Raw genomic sequence first — 7,321 nt, 5'->3', positions numbered from 1 at the left:
TGTGAGGCCCCCATCCTAGCCCTCTTGATTTTAGCTTATTCCTCTTGTCTTCTGCAGAAACTTGGATAAACTCCCTGTTACAGGAAGTTTGTGGCCACCGTTTCATCAAGATCCCCACTGTGAGTGGGGAGTAGTGGCCATGGAAGCTGACATTCTGCTGTTTGGGGAGCCTATGGAAGATGCTGTTGCCTCAGAGTCCCATGCCTCCTACCATTCCTCTGAGGGGGGTCAGCTCAGTCTCTGCCTTCAACCTCTCAGTGACCCTCAGAGGACCCATAACCAGGCCCTCTCTTAGCCCTTGTACCTCTAGTTTCTACCTTCTCACTGGATTCCACAGAGGCCTATGTTCCAGACCATGTACAGACTCCATAACACTGGCTTCCATCTTCTCTGGGGACTCTCCAGAGGCATATTTACCTCTGTTGTCTTTTTGCCTGAGTACCCTTTGGGGCCCATCTTCCCTCACTGAACTCTTAACTGTCTCCTTTCCTCTCATTGTGTTCTGTTTTCTTTTCTTTCTTTTTTTTTTTGGCTGCACCACGCAGGTCTTCTTCTACCCCGACCTGGGGTTGAATCTGGGCCCTTGGCAGTGAAAGCGTGGAGTCCTAACCATTGAACTGCCAGGGAATTCCCTGTGTTCTCTCAAAGCAGCCCCTTGTCACTCCTTTCATCCCCATCACTGGCTTTAGTGAAAATTTGTTTGGAATAGCTGAATTTTCACAAAAGGTTTCTGAGCATTATTTTGTTTAGGACTGAAACCTTCCTTTCTATGTATCACGTGATAGGGGGTTTTAGAATTCTGGTTGTTTGGCCTATTACACTATTTTTCATCCTCAGATCACTTTTTGGTTGAGTCTTATCAACCAAAGAAGGAAATCAGCTGATTAATTCCATGAAATTGACAGCAAAGGACGTTGGGTGGCACCCAAAGGAAAGTAAGTACACAACCAACAGAAGGGGTAATTGCATGCAGTCTCATATTGGACTCACATCGAGGAGTGACTAAGGTGAGAAAAAAAAATAGTATTAAGGATAAAGACCTTCAAGTTATCATAGTTCATAGATAAGGAACGTCAATAATTTAAACCTTAACTTGGCAGAGAGGAAAGAATAAAGAAAAAGAGCAAAAGCACATGCAGATTAAAGCATAGCAATTTGTGGCTCTGGTGGCTTTGTCTGGTGGGTCTTGGGGGAAGGTGACACTTCCTGCAGTTATCTCCTTTGGAATGATTCCTCCGATTCCTCTGTTTGAGGTCACAGGACAGCCTTCCAGTTACTTCATGTCATGTATATCTGTTGACTTTGGAGGCCTGGAATTACTGCTGTGTTAGTTGTTTACAGTACCTGGTAAGGTCCTTCCCACTGAAGTTCGACCAGTCTTCCTCTGATATCTGACCTAGTAACTTAAAAAATGAAGAAATTTATGTTATTCAAGAGAAGAACAGAGAGTTAACAGGATATTTTGGTAATTCAAAAGAAAACTCTTGGGACTTCCCTGGTGGTCCAGTGGTAAAGAACCTGCCTTACAATGCAAGGGACGTGGGTTTGACCCCTGGGCAGGGAACTAAGATCCCACATGCCGTGGGGCAACTAAGCCTGCGTGCTACAACTACTGAGCTTGTGCACCTCAACTAGAGAGCCTGCATGCCGCGAACTACAGAGCCCACATGCTCTGGAGCCCACACGTCACAACTAGAGAAGAGAAAACCCGCACGCCACAACTAGAGAGAAGCCTGCGTGCCGCAACGAAAGATCTGGCGTGCCGCAACTAAAGATCCCGCATGCCTCAACGAAGATCCTGAGTGCTGCAACTAAGACCTGATTCAGCCAAAAATAAATAAAAATAAATAAAATAAATAATAATAATAAAAAGAACACTTATCTAGGCACAAAATGTGTATATTACAATTTGCAGTAAAAGATTTATAAGCCTTTTTCTGTGAATAAATCTATTAACGTGGAATATACCTCTGAATTTTCCTTTTTGTCATTTATAGAATTAAATTAATATGCCTTTGTATGTATATGTAGACATATATAAATATATAATGCATATATAATGAAATTTTAGTTTTTAAGATATACTTTATCTCAGCATATTAAAACAAGTGTATATATTATACTGAATTATCATTTAATAACCTAATATTTCCTTAACAAACCATATTCATTATCTTACATACATATTCACATTTTCTGTGATTATTATATAAGTATAGTCTTTATAATTTTTATTGATTACCACATTTAGCCAAGGTAACCAATTTTTGTTTCCTCCAGAAACAGGGAAAACTAAAAGGCAAGAAACCAAGAACTGCTTAACTAAATTTTTACGGGTACATGTTTTAGATCACCTTTTACATTTTCAGGAAACAGAATAAACACATCAGCCAAAGGTGCTTACACACTCTATTAATTTATAGCCCTTATATAATGTATATGAATACGGGTAGCAGGCTCAGTAGTTGTAGCTCACGGGCCAGTTGCTCCAGCAGCATGTGGGATCCTCCCAGACCAGGGCTCGAACCCGTGTCCCCTACATTAGCAGGCAGATTCTCAACCACTGCGCCACCAGGGAAGCCCACAGTGTTCTTTTTTAGACAGACCAGTTATCCAATCTCCTCTTGAGAGTTTATTTTCCCTTTATGCCTCAGGCATTTCTCAAATGAACATCCTCCTTCATGTCAAAGTTCCCCAACTGACCACTATAATTTTAATTTATCCTCAGTGAAGTTATGCCAGGAGGTAGCACAAACTTGTTAGCAGACAAGCCCATGAGAGATTGCTTGACTGTTTATCAAAGGTAAAACATCACTTGTGTTGTGAGTCCTCAACCCTAAGGTTAAGCTGCCTCTACTTGCTGACCTGAGAAATCAGCAGCCACCTGGCTCTCAGAAAGTGTGGACAGCTCTTTGCCAAAGCCAAGTTCTCATACCTAGAGAAGACTGGGGAAAGTTCTCATAGACAAATAGAAGACAATAGATAAATAGAAGGCAGGACAGGGTGTTAAAAGCCAAATTTCACCAGGGGAGACGAGTCTGATGGGAAACCAAAAATTCCAGGAGACAAATAAACTGATATTGAAGGACCAAAGAAGACAACCAGAATCTAAATTCAATGTAAAACCACACAATCAGACAGACAAATCTTGAATGTCTTGAGACTCAAGGAATCTCAGATATGCACATTAGTACTATCATAGAGGCCAATCCTTCGTAGGGAGGGATTTGACCAAGTATCAAGAGAATCTCCAAATGTCCTAATCAGGACACCCAGAGCAAATCTGTAGTCTGACAAAGTCAGGGTTATTGGCTCATTGCAACGAAGGAGGTCACACATTGGAGGAATCATGGGGTGTGTCACCAAGACAGGGAAAAGTTATGATATGATTTTGGGGAAGGGTGGCATTAGGTGAAATTTATATGAAATAGTATTTTGATATGTTAAAGCAAAGCAGGGCTTTGCATAAAGGGCCAACATCATGTCTGGATGGCAAAGCGGAAACTAGGTTTCCTTTCCTTAGAAACTACAAATTAAGATAGATGCAAAATGTTAATGTCCCAAACCCCCTTATCTGAATCTGCACCTGGGTTGAAAATTAAGGCAGGTGCTCTGTGTCAATGTGAATTAGATCCTGCAGGCAAGAGTGGGATGTTTTGTTCTTACTTCAAAAGCAAAGTTTCTGGAAAACAAGATTTCTCAGTAACAAAGTAATAGTTATGCTACTGAGTGTCATTCAGACACTTCACAGCTGTAGTGCTTCCTTGGGAGAACTATAATTTTCTGCTAACTTTGCACCTGGCTTTATCTGTGATCGGTGTCTGTTTTCCCATTTTGATGAATGGCATGGCAGATTTTCATTTTTTCAGGTCAAACTAATTTTCACTTTTCCTCTTGTTTTAGTGGCTTGTTGAACTTGCCGGAAAGAAGCTGTGGTGGCAGGGACCTTTCCTGGAAATGATTAATTTCTTTCCTTCTTTCCTGTTTCCCACTTCCTAGCATGGGCTCTCTAATTTTAGGGCCCCAGTGCAGCCTGGGGTTGCCACAGAGACTAGAATGAGAAAGCAAGCCTTGGGGTGAGGTATAAAGGTGTATAATGAAGTCTCAGATATGGGGCGTGGGAAGGGGCAGCATGCTTCAGGTGCCCTTACTCTTGTCAGACCCTCTTGTTCCTACCCTGTTCCTGGCGGCAGCTTGCAGCTTCTTGCGGTTTTGGTAACTGCTGGGTCAAGATCGGTGCAGAGAGGGTTGGGAAAGCATCACTGTGGTGGTTGACCTTCTGCTCTGGGGAATCCTGTGAAAGATGCTGCTCCCTCTGTGTTCCCTTCTGTTCCCACAGCTCCTCTGCTTGAGCCTTCTTTAACTCTGGCCTCCACCCTTTTACCAGACCTTCCAGAAGATGAATAACTAGCCCCTCTGTCTGAGCCCTTTCACTTCTGGCCTATTTATCAGCCTTTCTTCCCAGGACCCTACAGAGTCTCATCTTCCCCTGCTGCTCTCAATTTTATATCTGACTCTGCTCCTGCATAATCTGGTTTCTTCTCTGCCCTACTCTTCATAATTGGTCCCACTCCCTCATCACTCCTTTCACCTCCACACTGGCCTCTCTGCCACCAGAGGCTCTGTCACTGGCTCCCACATTCTCGCTCATCTTTTTTTCCACTCCCATCATGGCCTTCTCCCCTCTGCCTGGGAGTCCTCCTTGCCTTGATCTCTCCTAACATTTCATTTATCCTTATTTTGCCCCATTACCAGCTTTCTCATCTTTTCCATGAAGGTCCTCTCTGCCCCCCAGGTCCCCTTATTCAATCTCAACACTGCAGATCCCTTTCTGCCTCCAGAGCTACAATCTTAAGGGACCATCTTCTACCCCCATCATCTACCCGTCCTCTTTCCCCTAGAACACACTCAGATACTAGACTCTCTTCCCCAACCAGATCCCTCCTCTTGCATGATCGTACCCTTTTGGTCAGGAATTCAACCTCTTATCTCTCACGACATCCCATTCACTCCATGAATCCCACTGATTCATTTGCCTGTCACCCATCATCACCAACAGTCTCTACCCCACCATTGCCAGGCTCTACTTTAATACTGACTCAGTTTGGCTTGATTTAAATCCTACCGAATGCTGTCCCAGAGAGCTCATCTTCAGAAAACCCCCTTTGTCTGACTTCTACTGCAAAAGACTTAGGCATTGAGTGCTCAAAAACCTTGTCCATTTCAACCTCCTGCTGGGGGGCAGCTGTCTGTTAAGGACTTGTTTTTCCCTACCTTCTCATACTGTGATTTCCAGCAGAAGGAGCTTTTTCCTTTCACCCAACAAGTTCTGTCTCTGGGGAGACCCTGCAATCAGTCATGTGGAAGCAAGCAGACAAAGAGTCTTTCCTTAGCTCTGCTGTCCAGAAGCTCCTGAAGATATGTCACAAAGAGTGTAGATTTCCAGATCTGGGAGGACAAAGAAGAAGGAATCATTCTAAAACAACAGAGGGCATACTACCAACTCATCTTCTTTAGCATCACTTGCTGTTGAGCACTACTCCACAGCCCTCCAACCCTTCTAGAGATGTGAAGGCCAACCACAGTAACTGCATAGTCCACAGGAGCCTCCAAATTCCAAAATCTTGCGAGACTCTGCAGCACAAATGTAGCTAGCTCTTCAGAGGTCCCCCTCTCTGCACAGTGAGTCCCTGCTGGCTATCTTTCTGGTCTTTGATAACAGTCCCACACTAGTCTCCCTTTCTCTTATTCAATCTCTAATGTCCTCCTCCCCCAGTCCAAATGCACTTAACCAATCCCCCATTGCTTCCTCAGCCCCAGACTTTGCCCCCACCTTAAAGCCTAGCCCCAGTCCTTGGGGGAAAATTCTAGAGGGAAGGAGCTCACCCAAGAAGGACAGTATCTTCTCTGAGTTGAGTTTCCACTTTAGGAATATGATGATGCAGGGGGATTTAGGTATTCTTTCAAAGATTAAACAGTCCAGGGAGATAGTCAAGGCCAAGGAATTCCCCAGCTCCGGAGCAGCCTAGGTCAGCAGAAGCCCTGTGTTCCTAAGCTTCAGGCCCTAAGGAAAAGCCAGAAAAAGAATTTAGCCCCAAAGGATGAGAGGACCTTAAGGAGATCCAAAGATTAAATACACCAAGGAGGGGAGGTAGGATTAGGGATCTTCCAAGCCAGTCACCCTTCCAGATTTAGCTGACACTCTAGTGAACAAGACCCCTCCCCAGTTTTTGCCCCAGATGTAAAAGAGACTTCAACAAAAAGTCACCTGGAGAAAAAGGATGAGTTGTTTGTTCAGTGGCTTTGTCCCAGGACACAAGGCTAAGGGCAAAAAGGTCACTTACAAAAAACTACATTAACTGTGCACGGTTCACATCCAGTTGAAACCAGAGGAGTCTTTGCATGAAGGATCCGAGTCATTGTTTGAAGCACTTGGGACACATGAGTAAGAAAAACAAAGCTCCCTCCCCTTGTGGAGTTACAGCGTTGGTCCTTGAGTCAGCTCCTTCTCTGCATACTCAAAAAACGATATCAAACCTCCTTCACTTTCCTCAAGCTCCTGCCCCTCCCTCCCCCTCAACAGATTTGCTATTTGGCCCATTTTTTTTTTGTGGTACGCGGGCCTCTCACTGTTGTGGCCTCCCCCGTTGAGGTGCACAGGCTCCGGACGCGCAGGCTCAGCGGCCATGGCTCACGGGACCAGCCGCTCCATGGCATGTGGGATTTTCCCGGACCGGGTCACGAACCCCGTGTCTCCTGCATCGGCAGGCGGACTCCCAACCACTGCGCCACCAGGGAAGCCCTTGGCCCACTTCTGAAGGGATCATAAGCCTTCAGATGGGAACTTTTCATCACCAAATCTTCAAAAATGGTTGCATAGCACCCTCCTTTCCCTCTTCCTTACTGCTATGTAAAGTGCGGGGATCTTTCTGGGAGGCCTTCCTTGACCCTCCCAAGACCGGATTGGTGCCCTCACTTTCACCATCACAACTCTATTTGTAATTTTGGGCTACTCTCTAGGTCCCCAAAGTACCAGGAGCTTCTCTATCACCCACACTACTGGCCTGGTGTATCGCACCTAGTTAACGGTAAGTCAATAACCGTTTAGACGAACTCACTAGCAAGCGTTGTGCAGAACCTCTGTAGGCAGAGCCCCACCCAGCGTGCTTCACCGGCCCGGCCGAGGCCTGGAGGGGGACTACATCCGGTGGGACTACCCCTGGGGGTGGGGCCATACCGGGGGCGGGGCCACATCCGGGACAGGGGATAGGGGCCAAGGGCTGGGGGCGGGGCCCGCGTTGGGCTCCCGGCCCGCTTTTAG

This window comes from Phocoena phocoena, chromosome 6 (genome assembly GCF_963924675.1).
Source record: "Phocoena phocoena chromosome 6, mPhoPho1.1, whole genome shotgun sequence".
Classification (NCBI taxonomy): domain Eukaryota; kingdom Metazoa; phylum Chordata; class Mammalia; order Artiodactyla; family Phocoenidae; genus Phocoena; species Phocoena phocoena.
The sequence above is the reverse complement of the archived record's forward strand: the minus strand, read 5'-3'. Positions refer to the sequence as shown.